General features: G+C 50.4%; 1 protein-coding gene and 38 non-coding genes across 39 annotated transcripts in view; all 39 read right to left on the bottom strand.

Moving 5' to 3' along the window:
* Positions 1-17302, bottom strand: part of LOC149707953 (sorting nexin-25-like) — a 365564-nt gene that overhangs the window by 273394 nt on the left and 74868 nt on the right. The gene's annotated exons all lie outside the window — the stretch shown is intronic.
* Positions 94-166, bottom strand: TRNAA-AGC (transfer RNA alanine (anticodon AGC)). Its single transcript has one exon. It is a non-coding gene; the product is annotated as a tRNA-Ala (tRNA).
* On the bottom strand, positions 384-456 carry TRNAA-AGC (transfer RNA alanine (anticodon AGC)). Its single transcript has one exon. It is a non-coding gene; the product is annotated as a tRNA-Ala (tRNA).
* Positions 675-747, bottom strand: TRNAA-AGC (transfer RNA alanine (anticodon AGC)). Its single transcript has one exon. It is a non-coding gene; the product is annotated as a tRNA-Ala (tRNA).
* TRNAA-AGC (transfer RNA alanine (anticodon AGC)) lies at positions 2707-2779 on the bottom strand. The gene has a single exon. It is a non-coding gene; the product is annotated as a tRNA-Ala (tRNA).
* On the bottom strand, positions 3143-3215 carry TRNAA-AGC (transfer RNA alanine (anticodon AGC)). Its single transcript has one exon. It is a non-coding gene; the product is annotated as a tRNA-Ala (tRNA).
* TRNAA-AGC (transfer RNA alanine (anticodon AGC)) lies at positions 3288-3360 on the bottom strand. The gene has a single exon. It is a non-coding gene; the product is annotated as a tRNA-Ala (tRNA).
* TRNAA-AGC (transfer RNA alanine (anticodon AGC)) lies at positions 4159-4231 on the bottom strand. The gene has a single exon. It is a non-coding gene; the product is annotated as a tRNA-Ala (tRNA).
* Positions 4304-4376, bottom strand: TRNAA-AGC (transfer RNA alanine (anticodon AGC)). Its single transcript has one exon. It is a non-coding gene; the product is annotated as a tRNA-Ala (tRNA).
* TRNAA-AGC (transfer RNA alanine (anticodon AGC)) lies at positions 4449-4521 on the bottom strand. Its single transcript has one exon. It is a non-coding gene; the product is annotated as a tRNA-Ala (tRNA).
* TRNAA-AGC (transfer RNA alanine (anticodon AGC)) lies at positions 4595-4667 on the bottom strand. Its single transcript has one exon. It is a non-coding gene; the product is annotated as a tRNA-Ala (tRNA).
* TRNAA-AGC (transfer RNA alanine (anticodon AGC)) lies at positions 4740-4812 on the bottom strand. Its single transcript has one exon. It is a non-coding gene; the product is annotated as a tRNA-Ala (tRNA).
* TRNAA-AGC (transfer RNA alanine (anticodon AGC)) lies at positions 5031-5103 on the bottom strand. The gene has a single exon. It is a non-coding gene; the product is annotated as a tRNA-Ala (tRNA).
* Positions 5176-5269, bottom strand: TRNAA-AGC (transfer RNA alanine (anticodon AGC)). Its single transcript has 2 exons — positions 5233-5269; positions 5176-5211 (listed from the first exon to the last, which is right to left on the bottom strand). It is a non-coding gene; the product is annotated as a tRNA-Ala (tRNA).
* On the bottom strand, positions 5342-5414 carry TRNAA-AGC (transfer RNA alanine (anticodon AGC)). Its single transcript has one exon. It is a non-coding gene; the product is annotated as a tRNA-Ala (tRNA).
* TRNAA-AGC (transfer RNA alanine (anticodon AGC)) lies at positions 6359-6431 on the bottom strand. The gene has a single exon. It is a non-coding gene; the product is annotated as a tRNA-Ala (tRNA).
* Positions 7667-7739, bottom strand: TRNAA-AGC (transfer RNA alanine (anticodon AGC)). Its single transcript has one exon. It is a non-coding gene; the product is annotated as a tRNA-Ala (tRNA).
* On the bottom strand, positions 8103-8175 carry TRNAA-AGC (transfer RNA alanine (anticodon AGC)). The gene has a single exon. It is a non-coding gene; the product is annotated as a tRNA-Ala (tRNA).
* On the bottom strand, positions 8248-8320 carry TRNAA-AGC (transfer RNA alanine (anticodon AGC)). The gene has a single exon. It is a non-coding gene; the product is annotated as a tRNA-Ala (tRNA).
* TRNAA-AGC (transfer RNA alanine (anticodon AGC)) lies at positions 8394-8466 on the bottom strand. The gene has a single exon. It is a non-coding gene; the product is annotated as a tRNA-Ala (tRNA).
* On the bottom strand, positions 8685-8757 carry TRNAA-AGC (transfer RNA alanine (anticodon AGC)). Its single transcript has one exon. It is a non-coding gene; the product is annotated as a tRNA-Ala (tRNA).
* Positions 8976-9048, bottom strand: TRNAA-AGC (transfer RNA alanine (anticodon AGC)). Its single transcript has one exon. It is a non-coding gene; the product is annotated as a tRNA-Ala (tRNA).
* TRNAA-UGC (transfer RNA alanine (anticodon UGC)) lies at positions 9412-9484 on the bottom strand. Its single transcript has one exon. It is a non-coding gene; the product is annotated as a tRNA-Ala (tRNA).
* On the bottom strand, positions 9557-9629 carry TRNAA-AGC (transfer RNA alanine (anticodon AGC)). Its single transcript has one exon. It is a non-coding gene; the product is annotated as a tRNA-Ala (tRNA).
* TRNAA-AGC (transfer RNA alanine (anticodon AGC)) lies at positions 9703-9775 on the bottom strand. Its single transcript has one exon. It is a non-coding gene; the product is annotated as a tRNA-Ala (tRNA).
* Positions 9994-10066, bottom strand: TRNAA-AGC (transfer RNA alanine (anticodon AGC)). Its single transcript has one exon. It is a non-coding gene; the product is annotated as a tRNA-Ala (tRNA).
* Positions 10720-10792, bottom strand: TRNAA-AGC (transfer RNA alanine (anticodon AGC)). The gene has a single exon. It is a non-coding gene; the product is annotated as a tRNA-Ala (tRNA).
* Positions 10865-10937, bottom strand: TRNAA-AGC (transfer RNA alanine (anticodon AGC)). Its single transcript has one exon. It is a non-coding gene; the product is annotated as a tRNA-Ala (tRNA).
* Positions 11300-11372, bottom strand: TRNAA-AGC (transfer RNA alanine (anticodon AGC)). Its single transcript has one exon. It is a non-coding gene; the product is annotated as a tRNA-Ala (tRNA).
* TRNAA-AGC (transfer RNA alanine (anticodon AGC)) lies at positions 12316-12388 on the bottom strand. The gene has a single exon. It is a non-coding gene; the product is annotated as a tRNA-Ala (tRNA).
* Positions 12461-12533, bottom strand: TRNAA-AGC (transfer RNA alanine (anticodon AGC)). Its single transcript has one exon. It is a non-coding gene; the product is annotated as a tRNA-Ala (tRNA).
* TRNAA-AGC (transfer RNA alanine (anticodon AGC)) lies at positions 12896-12968 on the bottom strand. Its single transcript has one exon. It is a non-coding gene; the product is annotated as a tRNA-Ala (tRNA).
* On the bottom strand, positions 13912-13984 carry TRNAA-AGC (transfer RNA alanine (anticodon AGC)). The gene has a single exon. It is a non-coding gene; the product is annotated as a tRNA-Ala (tRNA).
* TRNAA-AGC (transfer RNA alanine (anticodon AGC)) lies at positions 14347-14419 on the bottom strand. Its single transcript has one exon. It is a non-coding gene; the product is annotated as a tRNA-Ala (tRNA).
* TRNAA-AGC (transfer RNA alanine (anticodon AGC)) lies at positions 15363-15435 on the bottom strand. The gene has a single exon. It is a non-coding gene; the product is annotated as a tRNA-Ala (tRNA).
* Positions 15508-15580, bottom strand: TRNAA-AGC (transfer RNA alanine (anticodon AGC)). Its single transcript has one exon. It is a non-coding gene; the product is annotated as a tRNA-Ala (tRNA).
* On the bottom strand, positions 15943-16015 carry TRNAA-AGC (transfer RNA alanine (anticodon AGC)). Its single transcript has one exon. It is a non-coding gene; the product is annotated as a tRNA-Ala (tRNA).
* TRNAA-AGC (transfer RNA alanine (anticodon AGC)) lies at positions 16669-16741 on the bottom strand. The gene has a single exon. It is a non-coding gene; the product is annotated as a tRNA-Ala (tRNA).
* On the bottom strand, positions 16961-17033 carry TRNAA-AGC (transfer RNA alanine (anticodon AGC)). Its single transcript has one exon. It is a non-coding gene; the product is annotated as a tRNA-Ala (tRNA).

The raw sequence follows: 17302 nt of genomic DNA, 5'->3' as shown, positions 1-17302 counted from the left end.
TACCATCTGAGCTACGCCCCCTTCCCTGCAGTTTGAAGGGTTTGGACACTCATAAATTTAATTTCAGCCGCGTTACGAATGATAAATTTCGATTGGAGGCGCCGGGCATCGATCCCGGTACCTCTCGCATGCTAAGCGAGCGCTCTACCATCTGAGCTACGCCCCCTTCCCTGCAGTTTGAAGGGTTTGGACACTCATAAATTTAATTTCAGCCGCTTTACGAATGATAAATTTTGATTGGAGGCGCCGGGCATCGATCCCGGTACCTCTCGCATGCTAAGCGAGAGCACTACCATCTGAGCTACGCCCCCTCCCCTGTAGTTTGAAGGGTTTGGACACTCATAAATTTTAATTCAGCCGCTTTACGAATGATAAATTTCGATTTGAGGCGCCGGGCATCGATCCCGGTACCTCTCGCATGCTAAGCGAGCGCTCTACCATCTGAGCTACGCCCCCTTCCCTGCAGTTTGAAGGGTTTGTACACTCATAAATTTAATTTCAGCCGCTTTACGAATGATAAACTTCGATTGGAGGCGCCGGGCATCGATCCCGGTACCTCTCGCATGCTAAGCTAGCGCTCTACCATCTGAGCTACGCCCCCTTCCACTGTCGTTTGAAGGGTTTGGACGCTCATAAATTTAATTTCAGCCGCTTTACGAATGATAAATTTCGATTGGAGGCGCCGGGCATCGATCCCGGTACCTCTCGCATGCTAAGCGAGCGCTCTACCATCTGAGCTACGCCCACTTCCACTCTCGCTTGAAGGGTTTGGACACTCATAAATTTTAATTCAGCCGCTTTACGAATGATAAATTTCGATTGGAGGCGCCGGGCATCGATCCCGGTACCTCTCGCATGCTAAGCGAGCGCTCTATCATCTGGACTACTCCCCCTCCCCTGTAGTTTGAAGGGTTTGGACACCCATAAATTTTAATTCAGCCGCTTTACGAATGATAAATTTCGATTGGAGGCGCCGGGCATCGATCCCGGTACCTCTCGCATGCTAAGCGAGCGCTCTACCATCTTAGCTACGCCCGTTTTTCTGTAGTTTGAAGGGTTTGGACAATCATAAATTTTAATTCAGCCGCTTTACGAATGATAAATTTCGATTGGAGGCGCCGGGCATCGATCCCGGTACCTCTCGCATGCTAAGCGAGCGCTCTACCATCTGAGCTACGCCCGTTCTTCTGTACTTCGAAGGGTTTGGACACTCATAAATTTTAATTCAGCCGCTTTACGAATGATAAATTTCGACTGGAGGCAACGGGCAGCGATCCCGGTACCTCTCGCATGCTAAGCAAGCGCTCTACCATCTGAGCTACGCCCCCTTCCCTGCAGTTTGAACGGTTTGGACACTCATAAATTTAATTTCAGCCGCTTTACGAATGATAAATTTTGATTGGAGGCGCCGGAAATCAATCCCGGTACCTCTCGCATGCTAAGCGAGAGCACTACCATCTGAGCTACGCCCCCTCCCCTGTAGTTTGAAGGGTTTGGACACTCATAAATTTTAATTCAGCCGCTTTACGAATGATAAATCTCGCTTTTAGGCGCCGGGCATCGATCCCGGTACCTCTCGCATGCTAAGCGAGCGCTCTACCATCTGAGCTACGCCCCCTCCCCTGCAGTTTGAAGGGTTTGGACACTCATAAATTTAATTTCAGCCGTTTTAAGAATGATAAATTTCGATTGGAGGCGCCGGGCATCGATCCCGGTACCTCTCGCATGCTAAGTGAGCGCTCTACCATCTGAGCTACGCCCACTTCCACTCTCGCTTGAAGGGTTTGGACACTCATAAATTTTAATTCAGCCGCTTTACGAATGATAAATTTCGATTGGAGGCGCCGGGCATCGATCCCGGTACCTCTCGCATGCTAAGCGAGCGCTCTATCATCTGGACTACTCCCCCTCCCCTGTAGTTTGAAGGGTTTGGACACCCATAAATTTTAATTCAGCCGCTTTACGAATGATAAATTTCGATTGGAGGCGCCGGGCATCGATCCCGGTACCTCTCGCATGCTAAGCGAGCGCTCTACCATCTGGCCTACACCCCCTCCCCTGCAGTTTGAAGGGTTTGGACACTCATAAATTTAATTTCAGCCGCTTTACGAATGATAAATTTCGATTGGAGGCGCCGGGCATCGATCCCGGTACCTCTCGCATGCTAAGCGAGCGCTCTACCATCTGGACTACGCCCCCTCCCCTGTAGTTTGAAGGATTTGGACACTCATAAATTTTAATTCAGCCGCTTTACGAATGATAAATTTCGATTGGAGGCAACGGGCATCGATCCCGGTACCTCTCGCATGCTAAGCAAGCGCTCTACCATCTGAGCTACGCCCCCTTCCCTGCAGTTTGAACGGTTTGGACACTCATAAATTTAATTTCAGCCGCTTTACGAATGATAAATTTTGATTGGAGGCGCCGGAAATCAATCCCGGTACCTCTCGCATGCTAAGCGAGAGCACTACCATCTGAGCTACGCCCCCTCCCCTGTAGTTTGAAGGGTTTGGACACTCATAAATTTTAATTCAGCCGCTAGACGAATGATAAATCTCGCTTTTAGGCGCCGGGCATCGATCCCGGTACCTCTCGCATGCTAAGCGAGCGCTCTACCATCTGAGCTACGCCCCCTTCCCTGCAGTTTGAAGGGTTTGGACACTCATAAATTTAATTTCAGCCGCGTTACGAATGATAAATTTCGATTGGAGGCGCCGGGCATCGATCCCGGTACCTCTCGCATGCTAAGCGAGCGCTCTACCATCTGAGCTACGCCCCCTCCCCTGCAGTTTGAAGGGTTTGGACACTCATAAATTTAATTTCAGCCGTTTTAAGAATGATAAATTTCGATTGGAGGCGCCGGGCATCGATCCCGGTACCTCTCGCATGCTAAGTGAGCGCTCTACCATCTGAGCTACGCCCACTTCCACTCTCGCTTGAAGGGTTTGGACACTCATAAATTTTAATTCAGCCGCTTTACGAATGATAAATTTCGATTGGAGGCGCCGGGCATCGATCCCGGTACCTCTCGCATGCTAAGCGAGCGCTCTATCATCTGGACTACTCCCCCTCCCCTGTAGTTTGAAGGGTTTGGACACCCATAAATTTTAATTCAGCCGCTTTACGAATGATAAATTTCGATTGGAGGCGCCGGGCATCGATCCCGGTACCTCTCGCATGCTAAGCGAGCGCTCTACCATCTGAGCTACGCCCCCTTCCCTGCAGTTTGAAGGGTTTGGACACTCATAAATTTAATTTCAGCCGCGTTACGAATGATAAATTTCGATTGGAGGCGCCGGGCATCGATCCCGGTACCTCTCGCATGCTAAGCGAGCGCTCTACCATCTGAGCTACGCCCCCTCCCCTGCAGTTTGAAGGGTTTGGACACTCATAAATTTAATTTCAGCCGTTTTAAGAATGATAAATTTCGATTGGAGGCGCCGGGCATCGATCCCGGTACCTCTCGCATGCTAAGTGAGCGCTCTACCATCTGAGCTACGCCCACTTCCACTCTCGCTTGAAGGGTTTGGACACTCATAAATTTTAATTCAGCCGCTTTACGAATGATAAATTTCGATTGGAGGCGCCGGGCATCGATCCCGGTACCTCTCGCATGCTAAGCGAGCGCTCTATCATCTGGACTACTCCCCCTCCCCTGTAGTTTGAAGGGTTTGGACACCCATAAATTTTAATTCAGCCGCTTTACGAATGATAAATTTCGATTGGAGGCGCCGGGCATCGATCCCGGTACCTCTCGCATGCTAAGCGAGCGCTCTACCATCTGGCCTACACCCCCTCCCCTGCAGTTTGAAGGGTTTGGACACTCATAAATTTAATTTCAGCCGCTTTACGAATGATAAATTTCGATTGGAGGCGCCGGGCATCGATCCCGGTACCTCTCGCATGCTAAGCGAGCGCTCTACCATCTGGACTACGCCCCCTCCCCTGTAGTTTGAAGGATTTGGACACTCATAAATTTTAATTCAGCCGCTTTACGAATGATAAATTTCGATTGGAGGCAACGGGCATCGATCCCGGTACCTCTCGCATGCTAAGCGAGAGCACTACCATCTGAGCTACGCCCCCTCCCCTGTAGTGTGAAGGGTTTGGACACTCATAAATTTTAATTCAGCCGCTTTACGAATGATAAATTTCGATTGGAGGCGCCAGGCATCGATCCCGGTACCTCTCGCATGCTAAGCGAGCGCTCTACCATCTGAGCTACGCCCCCTTCCCTGCAGTTTGAAGGGTTTGGACACTCATAAATTTAATTTCAGCCGTTTTAAGAATGATAAATTTCGATTGGAGGCGCCGGGCATCGATCCCGGGACCTCTCGCATGCTAAGCGAGCGCTCTACCATCTGAGCTACGCCCCCTCCCCTGCAGTTTGAAGGGTTTGTACACTCATAAATTTAATTTCAGCCGCTTTACGAATGATAAACTTCGATTGGAGGCGCCGGGAATCGATCCCGGTACCTCTCGCATGCTAAGCTAGCGCTCTACCATCTGAGCTACGCCCCCTTCCACTGTCGTTTGAAGGGTTTGGACACTCATAAATTTAATTTCAGCCGTTTTAAGAATGATAAATTTCGATTGGAGGCGCCGGGCATCGATCCCGGGACCTCTCGCATGCTAAGCGAGCGCTCTACCAACTGAGCTACGCCCCCTCCCCTGCAGTTTGAAGGGTTTGTACACTCATAAATTTAATTTCAGCCGCTTTACGAATGATAAACTTCGATTGGAGGCGCCGGGCATCGATCCCGGTACCTCTCGCATGCTAAGCGAGCGCTCTACCATCTGAGCTACGCCCACTTCCACTCTCGCTTGAAGGGTTTGGACACTCCTAAATTTTAATTCAGCCGCTTTACGAATGATAAATTTCGATTGTAGGCGCCGGGCATCGATCCCGGCACCTCTCGCATGCTAAGCGAGCGCTCTACCATCTGGCCTACACCCCCTCCCCTGCAGTTTGAAGGGTTTGGACACTCATAAATTTAATTTCAGCCGCTTTACGAATGATAAATTTCGATTGGAGGCGCCGGGCATCGATCCCGGTACCTCTCGCATGCTAAGCGAGCGCTCTACCATCTGAGCTACGCCCCCTTCCCGGCAGTTTGAAGGGTTTGGACACTCATAAATTTAATTTCAGCCGCTTTACGAATGATAAATTTCGATTGGAGGCGCCGGGCATCGATCCCGGTACCTCTCGCATGCTAAGCGAGCGCTCTCGCATGCTAAGCGAGCGCTCTACCATCTGAGCTACGCCCCCTTCCCTGCAGTTTGAGGGGTTTGGACACTCATAAATTTAATTTCAGCCGTTTTAAGAATGATAAATTTCGATTGGAGGCGCCGGGCATCGATCCCGGGACCTCTCGCATGCTAAGCGAGCGCTCTACCATCTGAGCTACGCCCCCTCCCCTGCAGTTTGAAGGGTTTGTACACTCATAAATTTAATTTCAGCCGCTTTACGAATGATAAACTTCGATTGGAGGCGCCGGGCATCGATCCCGGTACCTCTCGCATGCTAAGCTAGCGCTCTACCATCTGAGCTACGCCCCCTTCCACTGTCGTTTGAAGGGTTTGGACACTCATAAATTTAATTTCAGCCGCTTTACGAATGATAAATTTCGATTGGAGGCGCCGGGCATCGATCCCGGTACCTCTGGCATGCTAAGCGAGCGCTCTACCATCTGAGCTACGCCCACTTCCACTCTCGCTTGAAGGGTTTGGACACTCATAAATTTTAATTCAGCCGCTTTACGAATGATAAATTTCGATTGGAGGCGCCGGGCATCGATCCCGGTACCTCTCGCATGCTAAGCGAGCGCTCAACCATCTGGACTACGCCCCCTCCCCTGCATTTTGAAGGGTTTGGACACTCATAAATTTAATTTCAGCCGCTTTACGAATGATAAATTTCGATTTTAGGCGCCGGGCATCGATCCCGGTACCTCTCGCATGCTAAGCGAGCGCTCTACCATCTGGACTACGCCCCCTCCCCTGTAGTTTGAAGGGTTTGGACACTCATAAATTTTAATTCAGCCGCTTTACGAATGATAAATTTCGATTGGAGGCGCCGGGCATCGATCCCGGTACCTCTCGCATGCTAAGCGAGCGCTCTACCATCTGAGCTACGCCCGTTCTTCTGTAGTTTGAAGGGTTTGGACACTCATAAATTTTAATTCAGCCGCTTTACGAATGATAAATTTCGATTGGAGGCAACGGGCAGCGATCCCGGTACCTCTTGCATGCTAAGCGAGCGCTCTACCATCTGAGCTACGCCCCCTTCCCTGCAGTTTGAAGGGTTTGGACACTCATAAATTTAATTTCAGCCGCTTTACGAATGATAAATTTCGATTGGAGGCGCCGGGCATCGATCCCGGTACCTCTCGCATGCTAAGCGAGCGCTCTACCATCTGAGCTACGCCCCCTCCCCTGCAGTTTGAAGGGTTTGGACACTCATAAATTTAATTTCAGCCGCTTTACGAATGATAAACTTCGATTGGAGGCGCCGGGCATCGATCCCGGTACCTCTCGCATGCTAAGCTAGCGCTCTACCATCTGAGCTACGCCCCCTTCCACTGTCGTTTGAAGGGTTTGGACACTCATAAATTTAATTTCAGCCGCTTTTTCAAATGATAAATTTCGATTGGAGGCGCCGGGCATTGATCCCGGTACCTCTCGCATGCTAAGCGAGCGCTCTACCATCTGAGCTACGCCCACTTCCACTCTCGCTTGAAGGGTTTGGACACTCATAAATTTTAATTCAGCCGCTTTACGAATGATAAATTTCGATTGGAGGCGCCGGACATCGATCCCGGTACCTCTCGCATGCTAAGCGAGCGCTCTACCATCTGGACTACGCCCCCTCCCCTGTAGTTTGAAGGGTTTGGACACCCATAAATTTTAATTCAGCCGCTTTACGAATGATAAATTTCGATTGGAGGCGCCGGGCATCGATCCCGGTACCTCTCGCATGCTAAGGGAGCGCTCTACCATCTGGACTACGCCCCCTCCCCTGCAGTTTGAAGGGTTTGGACACTCATATATTTAATTTCAGCCGCTTTACGAATGATAAATTTCGATTGGAGGCGCCGGGCATCGATCCCGGTACCTCTCGCATGCTAAGCGAGCGCTCTACCATCTGGACTACGCCCACTCCCCTGTAGTTTGAAGGGTTTGGACACTCATAAATTTTAATTCAGCCGCTTTACGAATGATAAATTTCGATTGGAGGCGCCGGGCATCGATCCCGGTACCTCTCGCATGCTAAGCGAGAGCACTACCATCTGAGCTACGCCCGTTCTTCTGTAGTTTGAAGGGTTTGGACACTCATAAATTTTAATTCAGCCGCTTTACGAATGATAAATTTCGATTGGAGGCAACGGGCAGCGATCCCGGTACTTCTCGCATGCTAAGCGAGCGCTCTACCATCTGAGCTACGCCCCCTTCCCTGCAGTTTGAAGGGTTTGGACACTCATAAATTTAATTTCAGCCGCTTTACGAATGATAAATTTCGATTGGAGACGCCGGGCATCGATCCCGGTACCTCTCGCATGCTAAGCGAGAGCACTACCATCTGAGCTACGCCCCCTCCCCTGTAGTTTGAAGGGTTTGGACACTCATAAATTTAATTTCAGCCGCTTTACGAATGATAAACTTCGATTGGAGGCGCCGGGCCTCGATCCCGGTACCTCTCGCATGCTAAGCGAGCGCTCTACCATCTGAGCTACGCCCCCTTCCTCTCTCGTTTGAAGGGTTTGGAAACTCATAAATTTAATTTCAGCCGCTTTACGAATGATAAATTTCGATTTGAGGTGCCGGGCATCGATCCCGGTACCTCTCGCATGCTAAGCGAGCGCTCTACCATCTGAGCTACGCCCCCTCCCCTGCAGTTTGAAGGGTTTGGACACTCATAAATTTAATTTCAGCCGCTTTACGAATGATAAACTTCGATTGGAGAAGCCGGGCATCGATCCCGGTACCTCTCGCATGCTAAGCGAGCGCTCTACCATCAAGCTACGCCCCCTTCCACTGTCGTTTGAAGGGTTTGGACACTCATAAATTTAATTTCAGCCGCTTTACGAATGATAAATTTCGATTGGAGGCGCCGGGCATCGATCCCGGGACCTCTCGCATGCTAAGCGAGCGCTCTACCATCTGAGCTGCGCCCCCTCCCCTGCAGTTTGAAGGGTTTGTACACTCATAAATTTAATTTCAGCCGCTTTACGAATGATAAACTTCGATTGGAGGCGCCGGGCATCGATCCCGGTACCTCTCGCATGCTAAGCCAGCGCTCTACCATCTGAGCTACGCCCCCTTCCACTGTCGTTTGAAGGGTTTGGACACTCATAAATTTAATTTCAGCCGTTTTAAGAATGATAAATTTCGATTGGAGGCGCCGGGCATCGATCCCGGGACCTCTCGCATGCTAAGCGAGCGCTCTACCAACTGAGCTACGCCCCCTCCCCTGCAGTTTGAAGGGTTTGTACACTCATAAATTTAATTTCAGCCGCTTTACGAATGATAAACTTCGATTGGAGGCGCCGGGCATCGATCCCGGTACCTCTCGCATGCTAAGCTAGCGCTCTACCATCTGAGCTACGCCCCCTTCCACTGTCGTTTGAAGGGTTTGGACACTCATAAATTTAATTTCAGCCGCTTTACGAATGATAAATTTCGATTGGAGGCGCCGGGCATCGATCCCGGTACCTCTCGCATGCTAAGCGAGCGCTCTACCATCTGAGCTACGCCCACTTCCACTCTCGCTTGAAGGGTTTGGACACTCATAAATTTAAATTCAGCCGCTGTACGAATGATAAATTTCGATTGGAGGCGCCGGGCATCGATCCCGGTACCTCTCGCATGCTAAGCGAGCGCTCTATCATCTGGACTACTCCCCCTCCCCTGTAGTTTGAAGGGTTTGGACACCCATAAATTTTAATTCAGCCGCTTTACGAATGATAAACTTCGATTGGAGGCGCCGGGCATCGATCCCGGTACCTCTCGCATGCTAAGCGAGCGCTCTACCATCTGAGCTACGCCCCCTTCCTCTCTCGTTTGAAGGGTTTGGAAACTCATAAATTTAATTTCAGCCGCTTTACGAATGATAAATTTCGATTTGAGGTGCCGGGCATCGATCCCGGTACCTCTCGCATGCTAAGCGAGCGCTCTACCATCTGAGCTACGCCCCCTCCCCTGCAGTTTGAAGGGTTTGGACACTCATAAATTTAATTTCAGCCGCTTTACGAATGATAAACTTCGATTGGAGAAGCCGGGCATCGATCCCGGTACCTCTCGCATGCTAAGCGAGCGCTCTACCATCAAGCTACGCCCCCTTCCACTGTCGTTTGAAGGGTTTGGACACTCATAAATTTAATTTCAGCCGCTTTACGAATGATAAATTTCGATTGGAGGCGCCGGGCATCGATCCCGGGACCTCTCGCATGCAAGGCGAGCGCTCTACCATCTGAGCTACGCCCCCTCCCCTGCAGTTTGAAGGGTTTGTACACTCATAAATTTAATTTCAGCCGCTTTACGAAATATAAACTTCGATTGGAGGCGCCGGGCATCGATCCCGGTACCTCTCGCATGCTAAGCCAGCGCTCTACCATCTGAGCTACGCCCCCTTCCACTGTCGTTTGAAGGGTTTGGACACTCATAAATTTAATTTCAGCCGTTTTAAGAATGATAAATTTCGATTGGAGGCGCCGGGCATCGATCCCGGGACCTCTCGCATGCTAAGCGAGCGCTCTACCAACTGAGCTACGCCCCCTCCCCTGCAGTTTGAAGGGTTTGTACACTCATAAATTTAATTTCAGCCGCTTTACGAATGATAAACTTCGATTGGAGGCGCCGGGCATCGATCCCGGTACCTCTCGCATGCTAAGCTAGCGCTCTACCATCTGAGCTACGCCCCCTTCCACTGTCGTTTGAAGGGTTTGGACACTCATAAATTTAATTTCAGCCGCTTTACGAATGATAAATTTCGATTGGAGGCGCCGGGCATCGATCCCGGTACCTCTCGCATGCTAAGCGAGCGCTCTACCATCTGAGCTACGCCCACTTCCACTCTCGCTTGAAGGGTTTGGACACTCATAAATTTTAATTCAGCCGCTGTACGAATGATAAATTTCGATTGGAGGCGCCGGGCATCGATCCCGGTACCTCTCGCATGCTAAGCGAGCGCTCTATCATCTGGACTACTCCCCCTCCCCTGTAGTTTGAAGGGTTTGGACACCCATAAATTTTAATTCAGCCGCCCTACGAATGATAAATTTCGATTGGAGGCGCCGGGCATCGATCCCGGTACCTCTCGCATGCTAAGCGAGCGCTCTACCATCTGGCCTACACCCCCTCCCCTGCAGGTTGAAGGGTTTGGACACTCATAAATTTAATTTCAGCCGCTTTACGAATGATAAATTTCGATTGGAGGCGCCGGGCATCGATCCCGGTACCTCTCGCATGCTAAGCGAGCGCTCTACCATCTGGACTACGCCCCCTCCCCTGTAGTTTGAAGGGTTTGGACACTCATAAATTTTAATTCAGCCGCTTTACGAATGATAAATTTCGATTGGAGGCAACGGGCATCGATCCCGGTACCTCTCGCATGCTAAGCGAGAGCACTACCATCTGAGCTACGCCCCCTCCCCTGTAGTGTGAAGGGTTTGGACACTCATAAATTTTAATTCAGCCGCTTTACGAATGATAAATTTCGATTGGAGGCGCCGGGCATCGATCCCGGTACCTCTCGCATGCTAAGCGAGCGCTCTACCATCTGAGCTACGCCCCCTTCCCTGCAGTTTGAAGGGTTTGGACACTCATAAATTTAATTTCAGCCGCTTTACGAATGATAAATTTCGATTGGAGGCGCCGGGCATCGATCCCGGTACCTCTCGCATGCTAAGCGAGCGCTCTACCATCTGAGCTACGCCCCCTTCCCTGCAGTTTGAAGGGTTTGGACACTCATAAATTTAATTTCAGCCGTTTTAAGAATGATAAATTTCGATTGGAGGCGCCGGGCATCGATCCCGGGACCTCTCGCATGCTAAGCGAGCGCTCTACCATCTGAGCTACGCCCGTTCTTCTGTAGTTTGAAGGGTTTGGACACTCATAAATTTTAATTCAGCCGCTTTACGAATGATAAATTTCGATTGGAGGCAACGGGCAGCGATCCCGGTACCTCTTGCATGCTAAGCGAGCGCTCTACCATCTGAGCTACGCCCCCTTCCCTGCAGTTTGAAGGGTTTGGACACTCATAAATTTAATTTCAGCCGCTTTACGAATGATAAATTTCGATTGGAGGCGCCGGGCATCGATCCCGGTACCTCTCGCATGCTAAGCGAGCGCTCTACCATCTGAGCTACGCCCACTTCCACTCTCGCTTGAAGGGTTTGGACACTCATAAATTTTAATTCAGCCGCTTTACGAATGATAAATTTCGATTGGAGGCGCCGGGCATCGATCCCGGTACCTCTCGCATGCTAAGCGAGCGCTCTACCATCTGGACTACGCCCCCTCCCCTGCAGTTTGAAGGGTTTGGACACTCATAAATTTAATTTCAGCCGCTTTACGAATGATAAATTTCGATTTTAGGCGCCGGGCATCGATCCCGGTACCTCTCGCATGCTAAGCGAGCGCTCTACCATCTGGACTACGCCCCCTCCCCTGTAGTTTGAAGGGTTTGGACACTCATAAATTTTAATTCAGCCGCTTTACGAATGATAAATTTCGATTGGAGGCGCCGGGCATCGATCCCGGTACCTCTCGCATGCTAAGCGAGCGCTCTACCATCTGAGCTACGCCCGTTCTTCTGTAGTTTGAAGGGTTTGGACACTCATAAATTTTAATTCAGCCGCTTTACGAATGATAAATTTCGATTGGAGGCAACGGGCAGCGATCCCGGTACCTCTTGCATGCTAAGCGAGCGCTCTACCATCTGAGCTACGCCCCCTTCCCTGCAGTTTGAAGGGTTTGGACACTCATAAATTTAATTTCAGCCGCTTTACGAATGATAAATTTCGATTGGAGGCGCCGGGCATCGATCCCGGTACCTCTCGCATGCTAAGCGAGCGCTCTACCATCTGGACTACGCCCCCTCCCCTGTAGTTTGAAGGGTTTGGACACTCATAAATTTTAATTCAGCCGCTTTACGAATGATAAATTTCGATTGGAGGCAACGGGCATCGATCCCGGTACCTCTCGCATGCTAAGCGAGAGCACTACCATCTGAGCTACGCCCCCTCCCCTGTAGTGTGAAGGGTTTGGACACTCATAAATTTTAATTCAGCCGCTTTACGAATGATAAATTTCGATTGGAGGCGCCGGGCATCGATCCCGGTACCTCTCGCATGCTAAGCGAGCGCTCTACCATCTGAGCTACGCCCCCTTCCCTGCAGTTTGAAGGGTTTGGACACTCATAAATTTAATTTCAGCCGCTTTACGAATGATAAATTTCGATTGGAGGCGCCGGGCATCGATCCCGGTACCTCTCGCATGCTAAGCGAGCGCTCTACCATCTGAGCTACGCCCCCTTCCCTGCAGTTTGAAGGGTTTGGACACTCATAAATTTAATTTCAGCCGTTTTAAGAATGATAAATTTCGATTGGAGGCGCCGGGCATCGATCCCGGGACCTCTCGCATGCTAAGCGAGCGCTCTACCATCTGAGCTACGCCCGTTCTTCTGTAGTTTGAAGGGTTTGGACACTCATAAATTTTAATTCAGCCGCTTTACGAATGATAAATTTCGATTGGAGGCAACGGGCAGCGATCCCGGTACCTCTTGCATGCTAAGCGAGCGCTCTACCATCTGAGCTACGCCCCCTTCCCTGCAGTTTGAAGGGTTTGGACACTCATAAATTTAATTTCAGCCGCTTTACGAATGAAAAATTTCGATTGGAGGCGCCGGGCATCGATCCCGGTACCTCTCGCATGCTAAGCGAGCGCTCTACCATCTGAGCTACGCCCACTTCCACTCTCGCTTGAAGGGTTTGGACACTCATAAATTTTAATTCAGCCGCTTTACGAATGATAAATTTCGATTGGAGGCGCCGGGCATCGATCCCGGTACCTCTCGCATGCTAAGCGAGCGCTCTACCATCTGGACTACGCCCCCTCCCCTGCAGTTTGAAGGGTTTGGACACTCATAAATTTAATTTCAGCCGCTTTACGAATGATAAATTTCGATTTTAGGCGCCGGGCATCGATCCCGGTACCTCTCGCATGCTAAGCGAGCGCTCTACCATCTGGACTACGCCCCCTCCCCTGTAGTTTGAAGGGTTTGGACACTCATAAATTTTAATTCAGCCGCTTTACGAATGATAAATTTCGATTGGAGGCGCCGGGCATCGATCCCGGTACCTCTCGCATGCTAAGCGAGCGCTCTACCATCTGGCCTACACCCCCTCCCCTGCAGGTTGAAGGGTTTGGACACTCATAAATTTAATTTCAGCCGCTTTACGAATGATAAATTTCGATTGGAGGCGCCGGGCATCGATCCCGGTACCTCTCGCATGCTAAGCGAGCGCTCTACCATCTGGACTACGCCCCCTCCCCTGTAGTTTGAAGGGTTTGGACACTCATAAATTTTAATTCAGCCGCTTTACGAATGATAAATTTCGATTGGAGGCAACGGGCATCGATCCCGGTACCTCTCGCATGCTAAGCGAGAGCACTACCATCTGAGCTACGCCCCCTCCCCTGTAGTGTGAAGGGTTTGGACACTCATAAATTTTAATTCAGCCGCTTTACGAATGATAAATTTCGATTGGAGGCGCCGGGCATCGATCCCGGTACCTCTCGCATGCTAAGCGCGCGCTCTACCATCTGAGCTACGCCCCCTTCCCTGCAGTTTGAAGGGTTTGGACACTCATAAATTTAATTTCAGCCGCTTTACGAATGATAAATTTCGATTGGAGGCGCCGGGCATCGATCCCGGTACCTCTCGCATGCTAAGCGAGCGCTCTACCATCTGAGCTACGCCCCCTTCCCTGCAGTTTGAAGGGTTTGGACACTCATAAATTTAATTTCAGCCGTTTTAAGAATGATAAATTTCGATTGGAGGCGCCGGGCATCGATCCCGGGACCTCTCGCATGCTAAGCGAGCGCTCTACCATCTGAGCTACGCCCGTTCTTCTGTAGTTTGAAGGGTTTGGACACTCATAAATTTTAATTCAGCCGCTTTACGAATGATAAATTTCGATTGGAGGCAACGGGCAGCGATCCCGGTACCTCTTGCATGCTAAGCGAGCGCTCTACCATCTGAGCTACGCCCCCTTCCCTGCAGTTTGAAGGGTTTGGACACTCATAAATTTAATTTCAGCCGCTTTACGAATGATAAATTTCGATTGGAGGCGCCGGGCATCGATCCCGGTACCTCTCGCATGCTAAGCGAGCGCTCTACCATCTGAGCTACGCCCACTTCCACTCTCGCTTGAAGGGTTTGGACACTCATAAATTTTAATTCAGCCGCTTTACGAATGATAAATTTCGATTGGAGGCGCCGGGCATCGATCCCGGTACCTCTCGCATGCTAAGCGAGCGCTCTACCATCTGGACTACGCCCCCTCCCCTGCAGTTTGAAGGGTTTGGACACTCATAAATTTAATTTCAGCCGCTTTACGAATGATAAATTTCGATTTTAGGCGCCAGGCATCGATCCCGGTACCTCTCGCATGCTAAGCGAGCGCTCTACCATCTGGACTACGCCCCCTCCCCTGTAGTTTGAAGGGTTTGGACACTCATAAATTTTAATTCAGCCGCTTTACGAATGATAAATTTCGATTGGAGGCGCCGGGCATCGATCCCGGTACCTCTCGCATGCTAAGCGAGCGCTCTACCATCTGAGCTACGCCCGTTCTTCTGTAGTTTGAAGGGTTTGGACACTCATAAATTTTAATTCAGCCGCTTTACGAATGATAAATTTCGATTGGAGGCAACGGGCAGCGATCCCGGTACCTCTTGCATGCTAAGCGAGCGCTCTACCATCTGAGCTACGCCCCCTTCCCTGCAGTTTGAAGGGTTTGGACACTCATAAATTTAATTTCAGCCGCTTTACGAATGATAAATTTCGATTGGAGGCGCCGGGCATCGATCCCGGTACCTCTCGCATGCTAAGCGAGCGCTCTACCATCTGGACTACGCCCCCTCCCCTGTAGTTTGAAGGGTTTGGACACTCATAAATTTTAATTCAGCCGCTTTACGAATGATAAATTTCGATTGGAGGCAACGGGCATCGATCCCGGTACCTCTCGCATGCTAAGCGAGAGCACTACCATCTGAGCTACGCCCCCTCCCCTGTAGTGTGAAGGGTTTGGACACTCATAAATTTTAATTCAGCCGCTTTACGAATGATAAATTTCGATTGGAGGCGCCGGGCATCGATCCCGGTACCTCTCGCATGCTAAGCGAGCGCTCTACCATCTGAGCTACGCCCCCTTCCCTGCAGTTTGAAGGGTTTGGACACTCATAAATTTAATTTCAGCCGCTTTACGAATGATAAATTTCGATTGGAGGCGCCGGGCATCGATCCCGGTACCTCTCGCATGCTAAGCGAGCGCTCTACCATCTGAGCTACGCCCCCTTCCCTGCAGTTTGAAGGGTTTGGACACTCATAAATTTAATTTCAGCCGTTTTAAGAATGATAAATTTCGATTGGAGGCGCCGGGCATCGATCCCGGGACCTCTCGCATGCTAAGCGAGCGCTCTACCATCTGAGCTACGCCCGTTCTTCTGTAGTTTGAAGGGTTTGGACACTCATAAATTTTAATTCAGCCGCTTTACGAATGATAAATTTCGATTGGAGGCAACGGGCAGCGATCCCGGTACCTCTTGCATGCTAAGCGAGCGCTCTACCATCTGAGCTACGCCCCCTTCCCTGCAGTTTGAAGGGTTTGGACACTCATAAATTTAATTTCAGCCGCTTTACGAATGATAAATTTCGATTGGAGGCGCCGGGCATCGATCCCGGTACCTCTCGCATGCTAAGCGAGCGCTCTACCATCTGAGCTACGCCCACTTCCACTCTCGCTTGAAGGGTTTGGACACTCATAAATTTTAATTCAGCCGCTTTACGAATGATAAATTTCGATTGGAGGCGCCGGGCATCGATCCCGGTACCTCTCGCATGCTAAGCGAGCGCTCTACCATCTGGACTACGCCCCCTCCCCTGCAGTTTGAAGGGTTTGGACACTCATAAATTTAATTTCAGCCGCTTTACGAATGATAAATTTCGATTTTAGGCGCCGGGCATCGATCCCGGTACCTCTCGCATGCTAAGCGAGCGCTCTACCATCTGGACTACGCCCCCTCCCCTGTAGTTTGAAGGGTTTGGACACTCATAAATTTTAATTCAGCCGCTTTACGAATGATAAATTTCGATTGGAGGCGCCGGGCATCGATCCCGGTACCTCTCGCATGCTAAGCGAGCGCTCTACCATCTGAGCTACGCCCGTTCTTCTGTAGTTTGAAGGGTTTGGACACTCATAAATTTTAATTCAGCCGCTTTACGAATGATAAATTTCGATTGGAGGCAACGGGCAGCGATCCCGGTACCTCTTGCATGCTAAGCGAGCGCTCTACCATCTGAGCTACGCCCCCTTCCCTGCAGTTTGAAGGGTTTGGACACTCATAAATTTAATTTCAGCCGCTTTACGAATGATAAATTTCGATTGGAGGCGCCGGGCATCGATCCCGGTACCTCTCGCATGCTAAGCGAGCGCTCTACCATCTGAGCTACGCCCCCTCCCCTGCAGTTTGAAGGGTTTGGACACTCATAAATTTAATTTCAGCCGCTTTACGAATGATAAACTTCGATTGGAGGCGCCGGGCATCGATCCCGGTACCTCTCGCATGCTAAGCTAGCGCTCTACCATCTGAGCTACGCCCCCTTCCACTGTCGTTTGAAGGGTTTGGACACTCATAAATTTAATTTCAGCCGCTTTTTCGAATGATAAATTTCGATTGGAGGCGCCGGGCATCGATCCCGGTACCTCTCGCATGCTAAGCGAGCGCTCTACCATCTGAGCTACGCCCACTTCCACTCTCGCTTGAAGGGTTTGGACACTCATAAATTTTAATTCAGCCGCTTTACGAATGATAAATTTCGATTGGAGGCGCCGGGCATCGATCCCGGTACCTCTCGCATGCTAAGCGAGCGCTCTACCATCTGGACTACGCCCCCTCCCCTGCAGTTTGAAGGGTTTGGACACTCATAAATTTAATTTCAGCCGCTTTACGAATGATAAATTTCGATTTTAGGCGCCGGGCATCGATCCCGGTACCTCTCGCATGCTAAGCGAGCGCT

This window comes from Phalangium opilio, unplaced genomic scaffold (assembly GCF_054372755.1).
Source record: "Phalangium opilio isolate 3A_F unplaced genomic scaffold, DU_Popi_V2 ptg000013l_1, whole genome shotgun sequence".
Lineage (NCBI taxonomy): Eukaryota > Metazoa > Arthropoda > Arachnida > Opiliones > Phalangiidae > Phalangium > Phalangium opilio.
The sequence above is the reverse complement of the archived record's forward strand: the minus strand, read 5'-3'. Positions and strand labels throughout refer to the sequence as shown.